At 45.5% G+C, this 26,151-nt stretch overlaps 1 pseudogene; it reads left to right on the forward strand.

Moving 5' to 3' along the window:
* The first annotated feature begins 19,928 nt into the window (after positions 1 to 19,928).
* Positions 19,929 to 21,789, forward strand: LOC117716028 (small ribosomal subunit protein eS17-like; annotated as a pseudogene).
* The last annotated feature ends 4,362 nt before the right edge of the window (positions 21,790 to 26,151 follow it).

Genomic DNA, 26,151 nt, shown 5'->3' on the forward strand with positions numbered 1-26,151 from the left:
CACCAGCCCATACACAAAGAGGTTTAAAAAGAATTTAGCAAGAGGAACATACAACTCTCTTCTGTCTAGTGAGTATCTTTGCTTTATTTCTAAGCATAGGGTCATGCACACTAACAGTGACAAAATGCTTCCCCATAAAAAAAAAAGCCCAAATAAATCAGAAGTCAGTGTCTTTCTTTCTTTGGGGTTAACTGGGACATGTCTAAGAATTGGTCTTCCCAGGCTCCGATGTATCGTCTCTCCAGCCCATCCTTCAAAGGATAAACACATTTGTCTACCTAACAAGTCCTGCTTAAACACGAAATGTGTACACCACTGAAAAGCAAAGATGAATAAGACCTGGCCCCCGGGAGACCAACACAGATTGGGCCATTTCAGCCTAGTATGAGAAATTGAGGGTCTATAAACTATGAATCTCAGAGGAGCATGTCACTATGCCATACAAAAACTCCTGAGCACACACCTAAGTCTCCCTACTGTGGCGATCCACGGTCCTCACCAATATTCCAGCCCTTTCCATCCAGGCCTGCGATAGGAACAATCTTCTCTTCCCCTGCTTATGACCATATAACTAACCTTGACTGCTAAGATGGGTCTAGAAGCAGCAAGGAGTCTTTGCATGAAAATCTGTAAGTACCAAAGTCTCCCTCTGGCCATAGTATATTATGGTGTTCTAGGTGGTGAGGGCTCCATTACTGTGAGCAGAATGAGGAGATTGATAGGAAATCCACCAGCTGCCCTGAGGTAGACAATGCATCTGTGCTGCTATCGTCTCCTATGACTTTAGACATATGGGGTTTACAGCACGGTGTCCGTCCAGATTCCTTAGGCTGACACCCAAGGCCTTCCTATAAGCCAGAGCTCCTAGCCATCATGGCTTTTCATTTATGGTACTTACATAAATGATATTCTCTAGCTGGACGACAACCAGCATTCTCTGACAGGAAGCCTTCCCTCAAGCTGGAGCTTTTGTCCACAGTGCCTTCCTCCCAATCAAATCTGCCAACCATACAAAGGTCAGCCCAGAACTGGATCCCACCTGTCAGTGCAGCAGCCTTACATGTATCCCAGTTGAAGGCATGTGTGATGGTTAGTATATGCTCGCCCCAGGGAGTGGCACTATTAGAAGGTGTGGCTTTGTTGGAGTAGGTGTGGCCTTGGAGTAGGTGTGTCACTGTGAGTGTGGGCTTTAATACTCTAGTCCTAGCTACTTGGAAGTCAATATCTGCTAGCAGCCTTCAGATGGAGATGTAGAACTCTCAGCTCCTCCTGCACCATGCCTGCCTGAACACTGCCAGGCTCCTGCCTTGATGATAATGGACTGAATCTCTGAACCTGTAAGTCAGCCCCAATTAAATGTTGTCCTTATGAGAGTTGCCTTGGTCATGGTGTCTGTTCACAGCAGTAAAACCCTAACTAAGACAGCATTCTTAAGGAATGACCTGGATAACTGGCCATTTATTTGTCCCTGTTCCTACCAAAGCTATAGCTGGTTTGGAGGGCTCCGTGGCCTTTGGGTCCCATATTCAATACAGTAGTTGAGGGCTATCAGACTTGCTGGCTGAGATACTCCTGAAAGCACTGTCTCTCCATGAATCGTTTGTCTTATTTCACTATAAAAAAAAAAAATATGGCAAGTTCTTTCTAACATCATAGAATCTGAACTACTGCTAAATTCAACCTCCAGTTTTTATCTCGGCTTTCTATTTGTGGCTCACTTTGTGAACCCTCTTCACTGTCTTTTCCTACACATCCTCGGTGCTAGTTGTTGGCTTTTAAAGTGTAAGCACGCAGTAGTCAGTCAGCCTTTTTCCCCCCACCTCAGGAGCTCCCTTCTGCTCAGCACCACCACCCCCCACCCCATGATACAAGTCAGCCTGTGCAATCCCATAGATTACTGTGAGCCTCCATGTTGCTTAAGAACAGGTGAAGTTGTAAGTAATAAACGCTGTAGCTCCCATCCAACTGGGTTCCTGTGAGACTTAGACACTGGCCCAAGTAACTCCTGGTATACAACAAGCACTCAATAAATGGTCACCATTGTTATTGCCATACAGCCCATCAGGTCACACATGATCACACATGTTCCTTAACATAGTACACATGAGGATGAATGATCTTAAGGACCTAACAATTTTGTTTTCAAGAGATGTTCAGGTTTGTCAATGGCAGGAGAAGCAGTTTAATTTGGTTTGGGGTTTTTTGAGTTTGGGTTTGGGTTTGGGTTTTTGTTGTTGTTGTTGTTGTTTTGTTTTATTTTGTTTTGTGGGGGTTTTGGGGGGGTTGGTGTTTTGTTTTGTTTTGTTTTGTTTTTAGGGTTTGTGATTTGGTTTGGTTTGATTTGGTTTGGTTTGGTTTGGTTTGGTTTGGTTTTTCAAGACAGGATTTCTCTGTGTGGCCCTAGCTGTCTGGAACTCCCTTTGTAGACAAACTCGAGATTCCTTGCCTCTGCCTCCTGAGTGCTTGGATTAAAGGGGTGCACCACCATTGCCCAGCCTAAGAGTTGTATTTTGCTGAGCCTGCCCTGCAGCTCCCTCCCTTCCTGCCAGCCGTTCCCCCTGACACTACTCAACATGGGTCCACACAGCAATACCCCTTTCCTGTGTCATTGACACCAATGGAAAATACCAGCAGTGTCTCTTTTGTAAGTTGGTAGAAGGAAGAGAAAGAATAAAAAGGTTTCCCCTATGTGTTTAAAACCTTGGCAGGCCAAGGATGCAGCAGTTTCGGTTTCTGATTCTGGTTGCTAGCCGGGATGCCAGAAACTCAGCTGCTAACAGCAGCAACGGAAGTCTTGCCTACCCAGCCTCCCACATCTGCTCTTGGGCTCCAGAAGGGGGAAGGGAAGCCCAGCACAGGCGGCCTCAGAGCAGATGGCAGTTCCACTCCCTGTGGATGGCTTCACTTGGGTAATTATGTCAGATGAGGAGGTAGGGAGGCCCCCTTGCCGATGGTAATTATCCAGGATAAATAAACCGAGCCCTGTGTGGAGATCCGGGAGAAGATGAAAGATTAATACTAGTGGCTGCTGGTCACAGGACACCTACTAAGGGGAGCCTTTTGATCAGTCATTTGTGTTAACCCTCCCACAAGTCTATGAGTGTGTGTTTTATGATCTCTATTGTACATTTTTAAAAAGAAGCAAAACCTCAAGTTTAGAAAATGTGAAACACGCACGAGACTCACAATCTAGGCGGGAAATAAAAATATGTATCAACGCCATTAAATAGCAACCCTTTGCGGGTGGTCACTCAGATGATTTGAGCTGCTGGTGTCACTGCCTTCATTTTCACTGTTCCTACGCCCATAAAAGACCATAGAGAGTTAAACAGTTTTGACAGAGTGGGGGAGGGGCATAATAATAAATACTATGTTATAACTCAATTGCAAATTGTATGAGATCCAGAGCCACTTGGGAAATAGAACTTTGGGAGTCCCTGTTAAGGGTTATCTTGATTAGGGGATCCTGAGCTGTAGCAAAAGAAGACCCTGGGCTGAACATAGGAGTGGTGTTTTGAATAAGAATGACTCCCACAGGCTCATATGTTTGCATACTTTGTCCCCATTTGGGAAGGATTAGGAGGTGTGGCCTTGTTGGGGGTGTGGCCTTGTTGAGTGGGTGTGGCCTTGTTGGAGGAGGTGTGTCACTGGAGGTGGGCTTTAGGTTTCAAAGATTCACACCGTTTTCATTCTCTCTTTTTCTGCTTTCTACTTGTGGATCAAGATGTGAGCTCTCAGCTGTCCCTGCAACCATGGCTTCTTCTACCATTATATACTCTAATTGTAGAACCCTACAAGCCAGTTAAATGCTTTCTTTCATAAGTTGCCTTGGTTGTGGTATTTTTGTCACAGCAACAGAAAAGTAACCAAAAGAAGAGGTATTTATCTCTCTCTGCTTCCTGGTTATGAGTGTGATGTCGCCACCTTCTTTAAGCTCCTGCTGTCTTGACTTTTCTGCCATGGTGGACTGCACCTTGAAAGGTGAGCTTCTCTCGCTGAGTCATTTTGCCAAGGTTTACTATCACACCAATAGGACAAGAAACCCTGACACATAGGAAAGACACATACCCAGGTTTTGTGTCTCTGAATTCAGCCAACCCCTGATAGAAAGTAGGTGAGGGAACCATTTCTCTATTAAATATGTGTGGACTTTTCACTGCCATTATTACCTAAGCAATACAGTGTAATAACTGTTATAGCATATTTATATTATATTGAGTATTCTAAGTAATCTAGAGATGCTTTGAGTATATAAAAGGACATACATAGATTCTATGCAAACACTATACTCTTTTATGTGAGGGACTTAAGCATCTGTGGACTTGAGTATTTGTGGCGAATCCTGGAGCTATTTCCTTACAGATGGATGCCAACGCATGACTGTATCCACATGTCAGAACAGGAATCTCCACTCAGAGCTGAGAGCATACAATATGGAGCTTGTCACTCTGGAGAATTTAGCTACCAATGACCAGAACTTTCTTCCATATCTCAGAGATGGAGTCAGACATCTGCCCCTCTTATGTGTCAGGAGACTCTACAGCTTACCAAATGTCTTCTCCCTCTTGGTCTCAAGTGTCATCAGGCCACCCATGGCCATTATCATCCTTCCAGAACAGTAAAGATGAGGCCATAGGGCTAAGACTGGAAAGAGAGGCACTCCATAGTCACACCAGCTCTTGGTAGGCTCTGCAGTTGCTCAGTGTATTTCCTAGGTTGGGACAGGTTTCCTGCCACTCTCTCAGGTCCCCTTTCACTGTGAGAGGCCTGTGCTATGTGAGCTAGTGCTAGGGACAAAAAAAGAAAAGAGAAGAGAAGAAAGGAAAAGAAAAGATAACCAGATAATGCTTTAAAGTTAAACTAGACAAAGAATAGAAAACAAAAGAGTGAAGGATATCATAGGCCAGCCTCCCTGGTGGCTATAGTTAGTAGGTTCCCATTATCAGTTAGCAATGGCTCTTTAGAGTCAGTGAGTAAAAAGACCAAAAGACATCTACATTATAGGAAGAGGAAAATATCAGCACATGAAGAAAATGTAATAAGATGGACCAGGAAGATGCCCCTGTGGTAAAGTCTGTATTAGGAAAGTCTAAGTTCCGTCCTCAGCATCCACATAAATGCCATGTGGACATGACAGCCTGCCTATAATCCCAGCACTCAAGATGTGGAAGCATGGGCTCACTAGAACAAGCTGGTAAGCTCTCAGCTCGAGTGAGAGACCCTGTCTTAATACATAATGTGGGATATAATAAAAAATAAAATACTTGATATCCACCTATGGTGTACACACACACACACATACCATATACTCATATACATACAAAAACAAAAAGATGCATTAAGTTAGCCTTAAATATCGGTAAGGCCTTCTGAGTGTGTGTAGAGGCCATGTGAGTGTGTGCACACCTGTGTGCAGGTGCACTCACGTGTATGTGCATGTGGAGAGCAGAGGGCAACATCTATTATCTTCCTCAATCTCTCCACCATAGTTTTCAGACAAGGTCTCTCACTGAACCCGAAAATCACCACTTCAGCAAGTCCGGCTGGCCAGGGAGCCTCCGGAATCTGTCCATCTCTGCTCCCCACAGCATTGGGCATAAATTAAGCAGAGGGGTGACATGACCTGATTTATGCTTTAGAAGGATGATCATGGCTGTTATCTAGAGTTCAGATTGGAAGAGTGGAAACAGGAGGGCACGTTAAAATATTATGAATGGGCCTCAGTACATTAAAAATTAATCTTAAGAGATGAAGCAAGGTTTACCCCATAAATATAAGACTAAGCCAACACTAAGAAATTCATGGGTAGATTTTATCACAATTTTGAAATGACAAAAGCACATGGTTATCTCAGTAGGGGAAGTATAGGCATTTAATAACATTCAAATGCATTCCAAGTAAACAACATTGTTAAATGTGAAAATAGACAGCTTGCTTCTCAACGTGATAAAGAGATCGTGTTTCCCACTGATATTATTTTTAGCTGTCAAGGGTTAGAGGCCTAAAGCAAAGATGCCTGTCATTCCCATTATGCTTTATTGCTTTGTTTATGATGTTCTAGACAATTCAATAGGACAAGAAACATAAATAAGAGGCATCTGTTTGGAGAGAAGCTTGTCCTTCCTGGTCATGAGCTGGATTACTTTTTCCTGAGGATCTAACCCTTGATGTGAAGCTCGGTTGTGTCGCATGCTCACCCATGTGCAGGTCCTGAAGCACGGTGGAGACACCTTTCCGACGAACAGAGACACTAACTCTCCTAGCTCTTAAGCTGGGAAGCTAAGACGTGGGAGTAAGTTTATACTTACAAAGCCTATGTTCTTTTTTTTTTTTTTTTTTTTGTAATTATATTTATGTACAGGAAATTTAGCAGTGTACATTTAACCCAGTTTAATGGTGAGTTCTTTAGCCTTTACCTTTTCCAGTTTGGCAATGTAAGCCACAGACTTAGGACCCAGGACGCTGCCTCCCCAATGGTAGTGGATCTCATCCTATCTGTCATAATTGGTTCTAATAGCTTCCACCAGCTTAGCCAGAGCAACCTTGTCTTCCGAGTTAACCTGTGGAAGGTAACAGTGACGCGTGTCTTCCTGTGAAGCAGGTGCCCCAGCCTGGCCTTTCCCTTGGTGATGCAGTAGGGGACCCCCATCTTTCCACACAGGGCAAGCAGGAAAACCACCAGTTCAATGGGGTTAACATCATGGGCAATCATCACAAGCTGAGCCTTCTTGTTCTCTACCAAGGTGGTGACTGTATTGACCCCTGCTCGGAGGGCAGGCAGGAGGTACTTTGAGCTGCTTACAGAGGATGGCCCTTTGCCAATGCAGCCTGATGTAGTGGGGCCATTTGATGAAGCGTGTGAGATCTCTTTTGGGCTGGATGTCCTGCCCAATGCTGAAGTTCTTGGGCATTTTCTCAAACAAAGGACTGACCACATTTTGGGCCTCCTGTTTTTTCATGACAGCAGGAACTGGGCCACCTTCTTCCCCCTTGACCTTTCCTTTGGGCATCTTGCTCGGCTGGAGAAGAGAGCCAAAGCCTATGTCCTTATGGAGTGTTACCAAAATACAAAGAGATGAAGCCAAGGAGCCATTGCCAACTTGCAACTGTTGTTTTTGTTGTTGTTGTTATTGTTTGTTTGTTTCTTTGTTTTGTTTGTTTTGTTTTTAGGTTTGGTTTGGTTTGGTTTGGTTTGGTTTCTCTGCGTAGCCCTGGCTGCCCTGAAACTCACTCTGTAGACCAGGCAGATCTCTTATCTCACAGGCAGGCCTCTCCTTTCTGAGTGCAGAGATTAAGGGCCTGTGTCACCACTGCCTGGCCCAACTTGCTTTGTCTCAGAGCTGCGAAAATTCCAGATCACATCTGGGATGAAGGCAGGACCTAGATCTCATTAGCATCCCTATAGTCTTGGTGCTAAAAGGAGGTGATGCTGTGGGCAGTGCCACCTCCCCCTACCACCACCACCACTCTTGGGCTATTCCCACTGGGAAGAAGACTCCCTCAGATGCTCCCTAAAAGTGTGCTAAGAACCCTGTACTTCAGTGTGAGCCTCAGCTCCTCCAGAGAATGCTTAAATTCCAAAATACGAAAATGTTTGCCCAGTTACGATAATTGGAGTCATGGGAACAATATTTTAACAATGGGAACAATGGCTTTGTTTTGGATTCCTTTGCCCTCTAACCTTCTACAATATATTTCACACATTCCCTCTAAGCTGGAAGAAAACTAGGACATTGTTACACTTCCCCAGAAGTGGGCTGATCCTAACTGGAAGTTATTATCATTTTACTGAGGTAGGAAGAAGGAAAGACTAATCTGGGCCCTCAAGCTTGACTTCACAACCTGATAGACACTCAGGAGCACTGCACAATCCTGAACCAAAAGCATCGTGATACTTGAAGCATCAGGGGCCTGGTGAGACCATGAACTTTCTCCCCTCCTTTTGGACAGCAACATCATAATAAATATATCTCCTCCCTCTTTCAGATGAACCCCCTAATTCAAGGAACCGAGTAACCTGACATCTATCTATATTTTCCTCATTACTCTTGAGATGCCAGCATCTTGGGCAGCAAGTAACTCACCAGCTGCCTCGAGTCTAGTGACTCCAAAGCTAGCAAGCCCAAACTGGCCTCTCCCCAGTTACCAGTCACTTTGAAGATTCTCACTTTCCTTTGGAGGTTTTCTTTCACTCCACCCTAAAAGCACAATGTCCTTCTTGAAAGTAACCTTTGTAGCCCTGCCCCAGACTCAGTCCTCCACTTCTGAGTAGGTATGAAGGGTTGGATATGGGATGGGAGAAAGGGGGAAGTATTGGGAGCTCAAATCAAAGGTGGAGGGATTTGAAGGAGGAAGGGAAAGGAGGGACACTTGAGGAATCAAAAAGATGTTGCAAGAGACTGGACCTCGCTGGATGTGCACCCGGGCAGTTCCTCTCCTGATGCCTGAATCACTTTTGTGGCACCATGATGGTCAAGATTTCCCTTTATTTCAATTTATATTCCAGGCACAGATCTACCCACCATGGAATGAGGCATCTCCTCGTCTGGTACCTTAGGAAGTCTGGCCTCCCAGAGGCCTCTGTTTCCTGCTTACTAAGTTTGCTAAACAACCCGGAAGAATGGCCAGGACCTTGGACAGCAGCCCCTTGCAGCCCAAGATTTCCAACAATCCTGCAATCTGCCTCTCCTGGATTTCAGCCATACTGACAATAAACACCGTTTTTGTTTTTGTTTTTGTTTTTGTTTTTGTTTTTGTTTTTGTTTTTGTTTTTTTAAACAAAATTTGGGGCTATCTAATGCACAGGCAGGAGTGGGTGTTTTACAAAACATCAAGGCTCTTTCAACATGCCTCTGCATCCCCTACAACTTGCCCCGTTTATCATTTATGACAAGGTGTTTATTAGCAGTAGAGCAGTAAACAGTGAACATCTGAAAACGGGGCTATAAAATCCCGTAAATCACAACTCAGCACAGGCAGCTTCAGGCACTGGTACCACCCTTCAGTCATGACTCTAGAGACATGGCTGGTCTCTATCTACATAGAAAGGTTTACCTTTGAGGCTAGGGAGGACTTTTTCCTAGGAGACCCACTCTCTCCTGTGCACTTTGTTTAGAGTGCCTACTCTGTGCCAGATGCTGAGTTCCGGGTCAAGCCTGAAATGATACCAGCCTTCAAGGAGTTCATAATCCATAAGCAAAAAGCAGGGAGGCAGCCCCAACAGGCTTTGCTTTCTCAGGGCCCTGGTCTTGCCAACACTGTGGTCCTAAGCTCAAATTTTGGCAGAGTTGGACATGAAGGTTGATTGGTAGAGTGCTCACCTAGCATGTGTGAGGGCCTAGGCTCAGTACTCAGCATGCATAGACCAAGCCCAATGGCACAAGCCTGTAGTCCTAGCACTTGGGATGAGAATGCAGAAGGGTCAGAAGTTCAAGGTCATCCTCAGCTGTATAGGGAGTTTGGGGCCAGCTTGGGATACATAAGACTCTATCTCCAAGACAAGATGGAAAAAAACTTCTAAAGTTTGAGTGAGGAGTGTGTATGCATTTTGCAGTGCTGGGAATTGAACAAGACAAGTGTTCTAGCATGAATGTTCTAGACAAGTGTTCAGTCCGGTTTGTCCTTTTTTCTTCCTGGTTCTGGGAATTCATAGTTCATGTATAGGACCTGTCAGATCCAAAGAAAACTCTACCTCCCTGAATTCTGGCAGTTAGACAAGAGCCAGCATACCTCAGGAACTGTTCCCAAGGGAAGCAAGCCACTCCCCTTCTTACTAGCAGAAAGAAAACATGGTTCTCTGTCGTGCCTATTCGCACACCAAAGCACACACTGGATCCCAGACTCCCTCGGTATCACAGGTGCCTGCTACACATTTCAGAGTCCATGATTCTTCTCACCTCCTCCTCACCCTAAACAGCCCCAGCTCATGGGTTTCACTCCTCAGTTATTCATGTCTCCTTATAACCCTGCGATTTCATGTTCTCTCTTGCTAGCGCTCTCTCTCTCTCTCTCTCTCTCTCTCTCTCTCTCTCTCTCTTTCTCTCTCTTCTGCTCATGCTTCATGCTTCTCTCCAGGAGTAGCCATGTCTAGTCTACTATTTTCTCTTTCTGCTCTGGACTCTTTCAGAGACCTCTGTCTGTTACTTCCCACATACCTACAGAAAAAAAAAAAAAAAAACAAAAAACAAAAAAACAAAAAAACCTTCCCTTGAACCATACTATGGAGTAGTCAGTTTGTATGCACTCCAAAATGGGCTTGGTCATGTGGTGCTGTTTGGTTTTACCCTTGGCACTCCTGAATTTGTGAGGATAATAAGGATCAGGGCCTGGTGGGGGTCAGTGAGGAAGAGTCATTGGGTTTTGGAATTGGTGTGGCAGAGACCACATCATTGTAGCACTGGAATTGCACAGCTAGCTGGACCTGTTGCCGTAGCTGTTCCAGTCTCCCCTGTGTCCCAATCTCTCCAGTCTCTCAGATCACAGGGTGGCAGAGGACCTCATATGTCATTGGTGAAACATCCTGCCTCACACCTTCCATTGTAGAGAACCCATTATACTTTTCAAACTCATGTGCAAACACGCAAAGACACACACACACACACACACACACACACTGGTTAGCTCACCAGGCCTCTGTGGCAGGCTAGCAAAGATCACTCCATCACCTATGGTATGGTATAGGACCTGCCTTTACAAGCAGCTTCCTGCAGTATCCAGGTAACTCAAGCTGAAAGCACAAGGAAGGTAAGAAGGCAGCAATCACCCTTCTTCCTCTTCTAAGCACTGTTACCAGATAGCGTTTCTGCAAAGCCTCTTGGAGATTCGGGTACAGCACAGTTACGTCTCAGGGGTCGCTCACTGGGATGCATGATTGGGTTTGTGGCTGTTTTGTTTTTAATTTAACCAGCACATCACTTACTCCTGCTTCCCAGAGTCTCCACCACACCCTTGTCAACTATGATTTTTAAAAAGATGGAGAATTAGGCTCCTCTCTTCCTGAACATATTTCCAGGACATGTTCTAGCCAGATACACTGCTAAGCAACTTGGTACTTTTTAATCTCAATATTTCTCTGTCTCTGTGTGTATCTCTGGGTCTCTCCGTCTCTGTGAGTGTCCCTACACACACCTATATATTGCTGGCTACCTAGAGGGTACTCTGAAGAACAAACATCTCCATGTGGTTGTTTTTCCTAAACCAGGTGCACCTGGCAGCTGAGTGGGGAGAACAGCTCTTTGTCACACACCTCTGCACTCCACCAGCAGAGGGAATTGGTGAAGACTGAGAAACAGAGATAAGGAAGCTTGCACTGGGGCTTCCTTTTTTCCTAGTAAAGTTAGGGGACGAGCCCTTCCTTTCCTATGATACACCCTCTTGGCTTCATCTCAGCATGAGGCAGGACTACAGTCCTTCTTGTCTGATAATATTTTGTTAATGTACAGATAGATACAGCATGCCACTTCTGTGGCAAAAAAAAAAAAAAAAAAGAAAGAAAGAAAGAAAGAAAGAAAACCACAAATTTCTTCTTCCTGGCAGCTTAGTGAGCTCAGTGCCTCTTCAAGCCTCAGACGAGCTCACCTGACTCCTTTTTGAGTTCTATTACGCACTGCACAGGGTGTTATCATCTAGGCAAAATCAGGCATTATCTACTTTTGGAGCCAGCCTCTGATTGTTCCTCTTTTGTAATGTTAATCACAGCATCCCTCCCTCTGCATCCCGCCTGCACTTTTAGGGTGCCTCACTAAACTTCCCATCTTCCTTCACATTATACCTACTGATCGTTTTGTCTTCTTGGCTGTGTGAAAAGTTTCTTGAGGATAGAGAGGCAGAGTAAGCCACTTTGTTACTGGCAGCATCTTGTATGTTAGGCACTCATGAATGGTCCCCTGAATGCTTCAAAAAAGAACAAAAAGAGACAGTGAAACCTTGTCTCAAAAAAATTAAAAAAAAAAAAAAAAGAACATAAGGACACGCCCTTCTTGCACCTCAGACAGCACCCAAGAAAACCCAAATCTACTCTGTCTTTTGTGAGTTTCACATGAACTTGCTTCTCTAAGTCCCAGCCAGTCTGTATCATGAACTTGGGACTGACTAATCAATGCCCGGGGGATTGGACAAACTCCTGCAGACCCACAGCTTGTCCTGATGATTGTCTTCAATGCCTCCCGAGCGAATTGCTCTCTGGTGAGTGCCAGAACTCACATGTGATGTCAAAACGAAGCTCATTCCACTGCAGCAGTAATGAGGGTGTTGTACCAGCCTGACAACTGACACCTGGAGCAGACACTAGTGGGTTAACACAGGGACAGAAGTCTGTGAGTGCTCAGGGGAATCTCTGGGGCTACCCAGCCCTCTCACTGTACTACAAATAATACAGGAAAATAAAGGAAATAAAAAGCAAAAAGTTGAGGTACTTCCAAGGCTCCTTGAAGGTAGAAATGGGATTGGGACCCTGTAACCCTGATGTCTCTGACTCAACACATGCTCAGATTATTTTCTGATATTCTTACTAACACAAAGCACCAAGTCTTGTTACCAATGAATTACAGCAGATCCAAAGCTGTTAAATGTTGACTAGTTTATGCATTAGGAATGAGTAATAGATATCCTAGGTATTACAGACACGAGCAGAGGGAAGCAGAAACAGCCCTACAGGGAACAGAACAGCAAACAAGCAGGACCAGACATGTCACTCAACAGCAGAGCACTTAACTAATCTGACCAAGGCTTTGGGTTCATCCCTAGCATTGGAAAAAAAAAAAAAAAAAAAAAGAGTGAGAGTTTCATGAGCTAACGGAAGAACTAGACTGGGGCCTGCAGCGCTGCCCACACAGGGAATCGAGGAGATGTCCGTCACCAATGTCACCAAATAGTTGGTAAAGTCTCCCTGAAGGAAGTGGCTATGAAGCTGCCCCTTGAAGGAACAGCTATGGGAAAGAGAAGCAAAGGCAGTCAAGAGAGACGAAATCTGCGGAGGCATCTGAGACAAGCCATCACTACATATAAGATCAAGACTAAGGAGACTTCAGGGAAAATGTTAGAGGCTACAGTTAAATAAACGATGTCCAGCTCCCATATTCTCAACAATCTCAGTCTCTCTTCCCAAAAGTCAGTGTAAACCAGAGCTAATTCTGATCTCTTTGCCACCCCAAATGGCTAGCTGAAAAAACTAACACCAAAGTGGCAAGGATACAGAGTAACTGAACATATCAGTTGTAACAAGGTACTGAGGGCTAGGTACCACATAAGGGATGAATAGCATCTAATTTAGTACTCAGAGTTAGCACTTAAATTAGGTATTGCTATTATTTGCATTTAACCAAAGAGTAAATTTAATGTGGAAAGCCAGTGATCTTCCCTCCAAAATGTCCACATCCTAAGGCTTTGGGGTGTATGAATATCTTAACTTCCATAGGTTAAACTATGCATGAAGAAGCTTTGACAATGTGATTAAAGATCCTGAGATGGGAGACTGACTTAGTTAGGGTTTATCTGCTGTGAATAGACACCATGACCAAGGCAATTCTTACAAGGACAACATTTAATTGGGGCTGGTTTACAGGTTCAGAGGTTCAGTCCATTATCATCAAGGCTGAAACATGGTGGCATACGGTAGGCATGGTACAGCTGGAGCTGAGAGTTCTACATCTCCATCTGAGGGCTGCTAACAGAATACTGACTTCGAGGCAGCTAGGACAAGGGTATTAAAGTCCACACCCACAGTGACACACCTACTCCAACAAGTGCCACTCCCTGGGCCAAACATATACAAACCATCACAGAGACTATTCTGGATTTTCTGTATGGGACAATATGATCACAGAGGTGTATGAAAAAGGAGGTAAAAACACCAAAGTCAAAGGCAGTTATGAACTGGTGTGGTAGTGCTGCTTGTAATCCTAACATGTAGAAAGCTAAGGCAGGAGGATCACAGAAAGTGTGGGATGGCCTGGTCTACATAGTGAGCTCTAGCCCAGTCTAAGATACATAGCAAGATTCTGTCTCAAAACAGAGGGTGAGGAAGACAAAAGAATAAGAGACAGAAGGAGGAAGAGGAAGGGGGAAGAAGAAGAGGAAGAAGGAATAATGGGGGGAGAGGGCAAATAGAAAAGAAAGAGGGAGATTTGATGGAAGCTGAAGTTAAAATCATACACCCTAAAGATGAAGAAAGGGGACAGGAGCCAAGGGATGCTGGCAGCCTCTGGAAGCAAGAAAAAGTGAGAAACTAATTCTTCCTGGATCCTTCAGAAGAAATGCAGCCCTACCAGCACCTTGGTTTCAGCCTATAGGCCATGCGATTATCACGCTGACTGTCGACTTGACCTAGAATCACCTAGAAAATAAACCTCTGGGCATATCTATGGGGGACTGTTTAGGTTCATTGAGGTGGGATGACCATGGACCACAGCATTTAATAGGCTGGAGTCCCACACTGAATAAAAGGGAGGACGCAAGCTGCACACACCCAGCATTCATTTCTCCCTGCTTCCTGACTTCGGATGCAGTGGGACCAGTTTGCCTCCTGCTCCTGCCCCCATCATGAGCTATATATCCCCTTACACTGCAGGCTGAACTAAACCCTTTCTCCTTTAAGTTGCTCCTTGACAGGTATTCTTGTCACAGCAGTGAGAAAAGTAATAAATATAAGCCCCATTTCTGTCTCCCGATCTCCAGTCCATAAGATAATAAATCCCCATGGTGTTCAGCTACTACGTTTGGGGCAAATTTATTACAGTAGGAGTGGATAGCAAAGACCATCATATACAACATTCACACTTCATCCCCATCTTTGCTCCCTAACTCAGTGGCATTTGTTCAAACAAAAGAAATGGTGAGAACCGTCAGACAGATAGGAGGGTATGTTTGTTTGTCTGCTCTGCAGGGTCTTTTGATCAGCAGTTATATAAGCTAACAGTTATAGGAGTTCTTAGAGGTCTGTCCATAATAACAACAGCTGCTCTAAAGAAAAGAATGTCCCAGACAGTTAATGTCTGACCCAGGTTAATAGTCTAACTCGGTGTCTAAAGAGTCCTTGGTCAAAATGGACCACACTGGGTTCCTCTCCTTCCAGGTTCCACCTCTCTCTCGCTGCCTTTATCCTGGCACTGATGCCTGCAGTCTTTGTTCTCCAGGAGCCTGCTGTCAAGCTGACTAATTAGGGTGGCGTAATGATCAGAAATGGGAACCGTAAAAAGGAAAATTGCTGAGTGGTCAGCTGCCCATTAGAGAAGGGTTATACCTGCCATTCCCATTAGTAAAGGGAAGTGGGCTTTGCATAAATCTCAGCTCTAATAGTGCCTGGCTGGTGTGTATCGGGCAGGGGAGACTGAGCAGAAGGCACTGGGACAGTTCAAATGCACTTCGCTGGACGAGATTCACTTTGTATTCCATGAAGCAAAGCAGACTTGCTCTGCTGCCTGTCCAACAATGCTGGGCTAGCTGGAGCATTCTGTTTTCAAAACAAAAAATGTAACCATGAAGATCAGCCTCTGCTGTGAATAGAGAGCTATTAACTCTTCGTGAGCATCTTTTCAAAAGTTCAAATCCCACCTTACACAAGAGAAAAACACTTGAAGAACAGGAAGATGACTTGGTGGGCAAAGGTGCCTGCTGCCAAGCCTGAGGACCTGAGTTCAACTCCCAGGACTCACATAGTAGAAGGAGAGAACTAACTCTTGGACGCTCTCCTCTGCTCTCAACAAATGCCACAAACACACACACACACACTCTCTCTCTCTCTCTCTCTCTCTCTCTCTCTCTCTCTCACACACACACACACACACACACACACACACACACAAACACACATAAACAAACAAACGAATGTAATTGAGAGGGGAAAGAAAAACTTCAAACAAAAGAAAAAATGTCTACAAAGTAACTGACCAGCTCTCCTCCAAACACCGCACATATTCCCAACTGCCAATTTTTCCATTTCCATATAGTGTGAGAACTCTGACTTCGGCACCTTCTCTCTGATCTCTTACCTTAAAGAAAACCACAAAATTCTCTGTCCTAGGATCTAGACAGGCAATCGTTTGTTCCAAAAATAACCATCAATAAACACCAAGATTTGCACCTGCATGGCTCAAGAACCAGGAGATAGGAGCCTAGGCAAGTCCCTTCCTCCTTCCTGGGCAGAACTTGGGTTACATCCCAGCCTTTTGAATCTAATTTTGGAATCACCAAAAGGACCTTGCTAAAGGTGCAGTTTTGGATTCAATAGATTTGGGGCAGGCCTCAAGTGTCATCCAAAAATTCCCTGCCCCTACTAGACCATGGGGGGGGGGGGCCTGTTTTACAAGGAAGTAGTGCCTAGACTCAGTAGTTCTGAAACAGACAATTTTTTGTTCCACAGAGGACGTTTGGCAATGATTGGATGGTTGTCTCAGCTGGAAGGAAGACCCTGCTGACAGCTGTTAGGGGAAGACCTGAGGTGCTGTTAAACAGTCAGTGGTGCACAGGATGACTGCTCACAATCAAGACTCATCCAAATCCAAAGTGTCAGTAGTGCTGAGGGTGAGAAACCTGGTGTCAATCAATGGCTCCCACTCCTCAGCCTTACCTGGAGGACTCGTTAAAGCTCAAACTCAGGGCCCCACCCAGCAGGTTCTGATGCAGACGCTCTAATGTGAAGCCTGAGTCTGCAGCTGTTGAATGCACCTGGGTGACATGTCTGCCCCCTGACCCCTGGCGCACTTTGAGAACCACTATCTGTGATGAATATCAAGATCCTGGAAGCTTCACCTTACTGCTTCTGCCACCAAGTACAAGGCTAGGGGTCCTCAATCTGAAACACCCAACACGGAGTTGTTGAGTTCCAACCCACAACTGTCATGGCTCCCCTGTGATGTGTGATCCCTGGAGATATGGCAGAAGTCAGGGATGCAACCTGCAGATTGACCCCCTCCTGGGACGCTGGCCCTGTGGTGAGGTGGAACCACTTTTTGTTTGCTGGTTTGGTTTTGTTGCTTGCTTGTTTCAGATACCCAGGCTGGCCACAGACTCAGTAGGTACTCAAGAATGAGCTTGACCTATGGTCTCTCTGCTTCTTCCACTTAAGTCAGCAGTTCTCAAGATGTGGGTTTTGGGGATGGTGCATGTCAGATATCCTGCATATCAGATATTTACATTACAATTCATAATAGCAAAATCACAGTTATGAAGTAGCAACAAAAATAATTTTATGGTTGGAGGTCATCACAATATGAGAAACTGTATTAAAGGGTCACAATGTTAAGAAAGTTGGAAGCCACTGCTCTTACTTAAATGGTGAGGTTGAGACATATAACACCATGCCCAGGGTATGTGGAGCTGGAGGACAAACCCAATGCCGATCAAGCACTTTACTCCCAGAGCTCATAGCTATCCTGATAGATTCACATCTAAATATGACAAGCAGTCCTTCCCTGATGCTGATGACATAGCATTGTGTAAACAGTCTGCCCCAGGTTGACGACTGCCTCCATATTCTGTTGCCTATAGAGCCACTCAGTGTCAAAACTACCAGGCAAAATCAGCTGCCTTCCACCAGACCTCCAGAGGGGCCATAAGATGGTACACAGTATCATGAGATGGTACACAGTATCATGAAATATACACAGTATCATGAGATGATACACAGTATCATGTGATGGTATACAGTATCATGTGATGGACACAGTATCATGAGATGTACATAGTATCATGTGATGGTATACAGTATCATGTGATGGTATACAGTATCATGTGATGGACACAGTATCATGAGATGTACACAGTATCATGTGATGGTATACAGTATCATGTGATGTACACAGTATCATGAGATGTACATAGTATCATGTGATGGTATACAGTATCATGTGATGGTATACAGTATCATGTGATGGACACAGTATCATGAGATGATACACAGTATCATGATGGTACACAGTATCCTGAGATGTACACAGTATCATGTAATGGTACACAGTATGAGTGATCACCTAAATCTATCTGTTCTCCTCCCATGAAACAGCACAGAAAAACTACCCTCGTTGAGCCAGCAAGGTGACTCAGAGGGTAAATGCACTTCCTACATACTCCTGAAAACCCAGTTGAATCCTCAGTTCCCATGTAATAGTGAAAGGAGAGGGTCTGACCCTACAAAGTCATTCCCTTCCCTCCACATGAGTGCTGTGGCACATGTGACCCTCCCCCCAACACACACACACACACAAGATAAGATGACAATGATGATGATGATATAACAAATCATTTTTTGCTTAAACTGATGCTGAGAGCTGGCTTGGCCATCAAGAGCACTTGCAGAGGACTGGAGTTGGGTTTCCAACACCCATGTCAAGTGGCTCACCATTGCCTGTAACTCCAGCTCCAGGAAATCTAATGCCCTCTTCTGGCCTCCATGGGCACCTGCAAACATGTGTATACACACAAATAAAAGTAAAAATAAATCTTTTTTAAAAACATTTAAATTTTTAAAGGCTGTCCTACAGGGTCTGGAGAGATGGCTCAGTAGTTAAGAGCACTTGTTCTTGCAGAGGACCAGGGTTCGATTCCCAGCACCCACATAGTAGTTCCCAACTGTCTGTAACACCAGTTCCAGAGAATCTGATGCCTATTTTTGACCTCTTCAGGTACCAGGCACACACATGATGCACATACATACACACAGGCAAAACACTCATACACATAAAAAATAAAATAATAATAATTTTTAGAAAGCTGTACCTTCACCTTTGTGTGACCTTGCACACATCAAATGATCATTCAGAACCTTGGTCATTAGTCTGTAGGTTAAAATGATGCAAATCCCACAGGTCTCTATGGAGGATTCATTTAAGCAGCAGAGCATGCTACTGAAGCCCTACTGTGTGCCCGTGCCATTTTAAATAGCCATGCTACAACAGTGAAACAATAAAATCCCTGCCCCATTCACTGTTGCTGGACACTCAACATTTTTACATTAAATTTACTCAAGCAAAACTAATGAGGCACCTTTCCCTAAGAAATCTGTCAAATACAGCTTCTGCTGCCTTCACAAAGACAAGCTCCAACAGGCAAAGCGGCCGCATCAGGAAAAATGGAGCCCAGGAAGGCCTTCTCCAGGAAGAATTATTTTCAGCTCAATAAGGTATAAGGTTACAGCTCTATGAGATTTAAATATTAAGAGTTTCATCATGATTATTCTGTAACTTTGAGCCACATAGTGGTATTGCAGTTATCCAAGAGTGACTGACCAAGGCAGGAGGTGAGGCTTGCTGGATGCAGAAGTCAGGTCCTGTTGTACAGAGAACCTGGGTACCACTGACAAACCCCAGTTAGATGAAGATGTCTGGAGGGGGAGACATATGGAATGGGTTCTCTTGGTACCAGACACTCTGCTGGGGACACAGCCAGCACAATTCTGAGTTCTGAGTCAGCACTGTAGACAACCACCAACCCCTACCCCAGGATGTTCAGGGCCAAGCGAGCATCTCTGCTTGGCCTAGAGGAAGCCTGAAAAGTCCTGGTTGGTCAGCACAGTAACGGGTTAGAGTCTCCCCAGGCCCAGTGCAATCAATGAGCTGGCTGCTGAGAGTTAATGCTGTCTTAGGAGGCTTCGATCCCATAGCACACCTCCTCCTTGGGAGATCTGCCTGGCTGGGCTGGCCAGCTTTCCTCTCCCCAGTGCTGTCAAAACAGTGCCCAGTGGCCTGTGTTCTCAGCACTCGCCCAACCCCTGCCCCTTCCTGTCTGGCCCCCACTCGCTCCCTGATGTCCATATCTAACCACTGTGGGACCTCTCTAGATCTCGGTCGAGTGAGTACTGACTTTCTCTGATTCTCCCTGCACTGAAATGCCAAATTCAAAAGACATGTTTGCATGTTTCCTACTGATCATCTAGACATTGTTTCCGAAGGGTGCAAGAGATGCGGAAACTTGCCAGGCCCTGATTCAAGCCAAGTATGGGGATCAAAGGTAAGATACGGAAGTGACATTTACTTCCCCGAGACCACAACACTAAGAGGTAGATATTATTTAAGCAAATGTTTGTGAACGGAAAGTCTATGGCTAGTGAATTCGTTTTGAAGTCGTTATCGATTCTTTGTGAATTTCACACCACACACCCCAGTCCCACTAGTCCCCCTGTCCCTTCATAGTCATCCTCTACCCTTGCAGCCTTCCTCTTAAAAGGTAAATAATAATAATAATTTAAAAAAGAAAATCTCACTGTGCAAGCTGAGGTGTGTCACTTTGTGTCACACAGCATACTCATTTTGCCCAAAGAGTTTTACTTGCAAATGTTCCTTGCAATGAGTCATTGGTCTGGTTCAAGGCCTCTGGCTTCTGCTACACTATCAACACTGGATCCTCACTAGAATTCCTCTAGGGTATCCTGCTGTTGCCCTGTATCATGAAGGGCCTTTACTTTGGTTCTGCAGACTGGACCCTTCACATGCTCCATCAGTTCATAGATTGGGTAGATGCTGGGGTGGACAAGCTCAAAGCCCTGGATCAGGGCCTGATGGTACCAACTCTCCCACAACCATGCCACCAAGACCAGTTCTCCAGAACTGATCCAGAAAGGGGTGGAGCCCACTCTCCTGAATGCTGCAGTTGGCAAGGGGTGAGCCCCCATCACTGCATGGCCCTCTGGGGGTGAGGCCAACCCTCCCATGCTCACACCCTCTGGCTGGCTCACCTACGCTCCCTGCCACCAAGGCTAGCTCTACTATGCTTCCCATCAGGGTGAAGGGCCCACTCTCCCCTGAGTGCTGAAGCCAGCAAGGGGTGGAACCAGCTCTCGCTCTCTCTGTTGCAGGGTCATGCAGTCCTCAGAGGTGGCATGGACCAGGACCGCACCATGGTCTCAGGTAGCAGCGCGGGTCTCTCACACCGGCTGTTCCTCACTACCCTAGTTCTAGTCTCTAGTTCTACCTCTCTTCACTGTTCACACTCCGTTCAGCTTTTTCCCTCCCTTCTCTCCATCAGCTTATCTTAGAGGTACCCAGGCCTCTCCTCACCATGGTGGCTAATGGATTCTAAGGAACTTTCTTGAGTCACATAACTTAGCCAAAGCCTAGCCAAGATGTCCTGTGATGGTTTAAATGAAAATGGCCCCTGTAGACTCAAGGAGTGGCATTATCAGAGGTGTGGCCTGTTGGAGGAAGTGTGCCACAGGGGAGTGGGCTTCGAGGTTTCAGCAGCTCAAGCCAGGCCCAGTGGCTCATTCTTTTCCTGCTTCCTGCCAATCCTGTTGTAGAACTCTCAGCTCCTTCTCCAGTACCATGTCTGCCTGGATGCTGTCATGCTTCCCACCATGATGATAATGGACTAAACCTTTGACTATAAGCCAGCTCCAATTAAATATTTTTTTTTATAAGAGTTGCCATGGTTTCCTCATTTAGCAAGGCCCGCCAACACGGGCTACATTTGTACCAAGACTATGAAGAAGGCAGCCGGGGTCATCATCAAGAAGTACTACACGTGCCTGGGTAATGACATCCACACCAACAAGTGTGTGCGAGGAGATCGCCATTATCCCCGGCAAGAAACTTTGAAACAAAATAGCCGACTATGTCATGCACCTGATGAAGCGGATTCAGAGAGGTCCTGCGAGAGGTATCTCTATCAAGTTGCAGGAAGAAGAGAGAGAGGAGAGATAATTATGTTCCCGAGGTGTCAGCCCTAGATCAGGAGATCGCCGAGGTAGCTCCTGACACCAGGGGAATACTGAAGCTTCTGGACTTTGGCAGTCTCTCTAACCTTCAGGTCACTCAGCCTACCATTGGGATGAATTCCCAAACACCACATGGAGCGGTTTAATCTGTTATGCCATAACTTCAATAAACCTGAAAACAAACAAACAACAACAAAAGAGTTGCCATGATCATGGTATCTCTTTACAGCAATAGAACCCTGACATGCCCTGATTCTAAACTCACGTGCCCTATTACTTTTCTTGGGAAAGTGACAATACTACACCCATCCAGGAGAAGCCAACTGTCAGCCACAATGTGCCTGGCCTCCCGACAATATATGGGCTTAAGGAGCTAGGAGAACTGGAACATCTCCTAAAACCTATCTCAAACATACGCTCTCACTTCCTTCCGCGCACCCCAAAGCCCTTCAGAGTGCAGAGATCACAGAGAGGAGCAGCAGTTGAACCAGCTTGGCTTGAGTGGAATGAAAATGGCTCACATGTTCCTTGCAAGCTGGGAGGATCAGCCCAGCCTGCTGAGCTTTGGGGCAGCCGGCCCTCAGTGGCCTTTCTTTCCTCCTGCCTGGGAATAGGGGAAGCCAGCTAAGCTTGCCAACGAAAACATATTCAAGCCTCACAGCCTGGTGTCTTAAATGTCAGCCCTCCTGGGTTCAGTTTGCATTTTAACCACCAGCTTCACCTCACCACCACCGGGAGAGGGAGACTGCTTGAGAGAGAAGCTAGGTCTTTATTATTTAAGCCAGAGTTGGTTTTTGGTTCCCTGCATGGGTATTTTTTTTTTTAATTCATTCTTTCCCACCAAGGCTGTTCCTTGCTGCTTTTCTATCACAGTGGCAAAGGCTGCTGCCTTGCAGGGCCCCCTGACCAGGTCTTTTCTAGCCTCAGCTGGGGCTCCTCATTAGGCTAGGACTGCAGACAATGGGCTTCCTAAGTCCTCCTCCAGTCCCACTACCCAGTCTAGGAGGGGGGGTCTCTGCTGCCCTTTCTGCTGCCTCCCCATGGCACCACTTCAACACTCCAGGAGAGCCCCACACCTCCCCAAGCCTGCAGGGTATCTCTATGTCTCTGATCCACTTTGGCATCCCAGCCAGCTGCCAAGCCTTTGATCATCCTGTCAGCCAGCCACTGACCCACTCTGCTGCCCATGTGACCGCTGTGATGTCATTCCTTCTCTCTCTCTCTCTCTCTCTCTCTCTCTCTCTCTCTCTCTCTCTCTCTCTGTCCTACACACATACATACACACACACACACAGACAGACCCCTAAGGTAAATTGAAAATCATCTGGCTTCAGACCTAGGGGATTATGTGAAGCTCCCAGTTTTGGCAACTGTTCTCTATGTAGCTTTACTCGGGCATCATCTCCAAATTTCAGCTTCTACACCTAAGAGACAAGGCATAAGTGGCTCCTGCCTACCTCAGAGGTAAGGGCCCAATGAATGATACTCTTGTCTTCACTGATGAGTGCAGAACTGAGTGTAAAGAAGACAAAAATGAATCTTTTTTTTTTTTTTCAATCTGTTTTATTGATGCCTGGAAAAGATAGATTAGACTTTTGGCAAGGAGCTTCCCAACATGACCCTCCAAGATAAAGATATAAAGAGTAGAGGCAATTTGCTTATTTGTTGTGTATATGTATGGGGGGGGGGGACTTTTCATTGCTTTATTTTGCATATGTCTCTAAGTAGCCCAGACCTTGAACTAGAGATGCTCCTGCCTCAGCCTCCCAAGTGCTGAGATTACAGGCAAAGAAGGAATATTTTTGAGCAGCACACTGAGCCAAGAGATGTTTGGTCACCAATAAACACACACTATACTTGAAGCATGTTTACACAGTACTTGCTACAAAAGAGAGTAACAAGGCCAAAGAGATGAAATAGGCTATCCAAGCTCACATTAGCACCCTGCACAGTGGGATATGAGCTAAATTTGTTTGGAAGCCCAGTCTCTCAGCACTAGTTTAGATAAAACTAGGGCCCAGCAAACAAGCAATGGACTTTACAAATGGAGGCACAGACATGGGACAATGCTCCCCACCAAGAAGCAACATTTACACTTTTCAAGGAATTTTACAGTCATTATCTCGTTGTATCTACTTGTTCTTTCAACCAGTATTCACTGCATCCTTATGTTCTAAACTGTCTTCGAAATCCTAAGAATGCAGTAAGAGACAACCGAAGTCCCTACTCATAGACACTCACATACTAATGTGAGGATAGATGCCAAGACAGCAGCAAAAGGTAAATACACAAAGATAGACAAAGGCATAGACATAGACAGAGGGATAGAGGTAGATACAGACATTAACATAGACATCAATACAGACAGACTAGATCTACGCATTGGCATGACATCAATACAGGCAGACATTGACATAGACAGACATAGACGATCTCCATGAGAACAATTAAATCAGGACCGAGGGATTCAAGAGATGTCAAGGATGGCCTCAAATCACACACCCAGCAGAGAAAATATGACTGTCAAGGGAAAGAACATTCCAAGCAAATGGACCAGTCGATGCAACATTCCAAAGAAACTGGTCATCAAGTGCTGCCCACATACTACAACGAATACATGATGGCAGAAAAACAGCAAAAAGACAATAGTAGGAGCTGAGATCTTAGCGTCAGTGAGGGAGGAAAATACAGAGCCTTGTTGGTCACAAGGACAACTTTGGGTTTTGTTCTCCATTGTGTTAAGGACCGGAGAATGTAGAATAAAGTGGGTGACCCGGTTGGATTTACACTTTAAAATTTAACTAAGGACAAGAATGGAAGAAGAAGAAAAAAAATCTCAGGCTGTAGATAGCCCTGAATCTTGCAGGTGATAGTAGCTTGGACCAGAGGGCAGGGATGGAAGATGCTGAGAAGCACTTAGACTAGGGAGCTGATGTAAGGGGAGCAGGGTAAGGGTCACCCCAGAAACATGACGGGAACCCCAGAACTCAGGACCCAAAAGGAAGCATGAATTGCCACAAGTGTGATATCTAGTTAATGAAGTGGAGTCAACTTTAGAAGCACCTGCTCATCCCTCAGCTAGGAATCATTGCACTATCTGTATGGCACACAACCCAAAATGTCCCAATGAGCCCCAACACCAGCCACTGAGCCATCCCAGGTTCCTCACCCTACCAAGATGGCAGGCCAGCTGCGCCATCTACCATGTACCCCGTGTATTTTTCGAATGTAGGGGAAACACAGCATGCCACTTTAATGCAAGATGATAGAACAAACAACTCTTGGGGAGGCATCAGATGGTTCCCAATCAGGGAGCCACACTGTATATCTCACAAAGGCGATGGTGGCTCGCCTCCCACATACTTCCTCAACACAGGCTTGTCAGGTGCTTTCTGGATTACCAAGAACTATGGGGTTCTGGTGGAGAGAGAGGTACAGACTGGAGAGTCAGAGGATACTTCACCACAGGCTCTGATACAGAGGAGGAGGAGAGGATGGTTCAGGGTGAGTAGGACAGTTCCCAGTGTGTGCCTTGACTGGAATGCAGGGCTGGCAGGATGGAGGGAGTCGAGTAGGAGATGGCTGAGCAGTGGCCTGATGTGTGGAAAGCAATGGATGCAAATAGTGCTTCCACAAGAGGCAGTACAGTGTAGCCAAGGCAACAGGAGTGCAGCAGAAAACACCATTTCTGTGTGGAGCCTGCATTAGAAGGTTAGAGGTTCCTTCCTAATACTGCAAGGCTGTCATGGCTACCACTCCATCTCACCAGGACAGCTGAGGCTCAGAGACTATCAGGAGCAGGTCAAACCTGTTCTTCCCAGGGAAGAACTATTATATGCATGCACAGCTGGAACCCCATCACTCTGTCTTAGTCAGGGTTTCTATTCCTGCACAAACATCATGACCAAGAAGCAAGTTGGGGAGGAAAGGGTTTATTTAGCTTACACTTCCACATTGCTGTTCATCACCAAAGGAAGTCAGGACTGGAATTCAAGCAGGTGAGGAAGCAGGAGCTGATGCAGAGGCCATGGAGGGATGTGACTTACTGGCTTGCTTCCACTAGCTTACTCAGCTTGCCTTCTTATAGAACCCAAGACCACCAGTCCAGGGATGGTACCACCCACAAAGGGCTAGTCCCTCCCCATTGATCACCAGTTGAGAAAATGCCTTACAGCTGGATCTCATGGAGGCATTTCCTCAAGGGAGGCTCCTTTCTCTGTGATAACTCCAGCTTGTGTCAAGTTGGCACACAAAACCAGCCTGTATACCTGTAAACCCTTTCACTTCTCTCCCAGGGAGATTCCTATTTTGATATCCCTATCTTGACAATAAAGAGCAGTTTACTTCTAGCGATGAAACTGGCCCACCATGTCTATCAGCATCCTGAGCCCAGAAAAATTTTTGTCTTTTATTTTTTATGGGTATGTGTTAATTACGCATAATGGATTCCATCACGACATCTTTGATCATGTACATAATGTATTTTGACCATTATACGCTTGCTCCCC

This window comes from Arvicanthis niloticus, chromosome 10 (genome assembly GCF_011762505.2).
Source record: "Arvicanthis niloticus isolate mArvNil1 chromosome 10, mArvNil1.pat.X, whole genome shotgun sequence".
Taxonomy (NCBI): Eukaryota; Metazoa; Chordata; class Mammalia; order Rodentia; family Muridae; genus Arvicanthis; species Arvicanthis niloticus.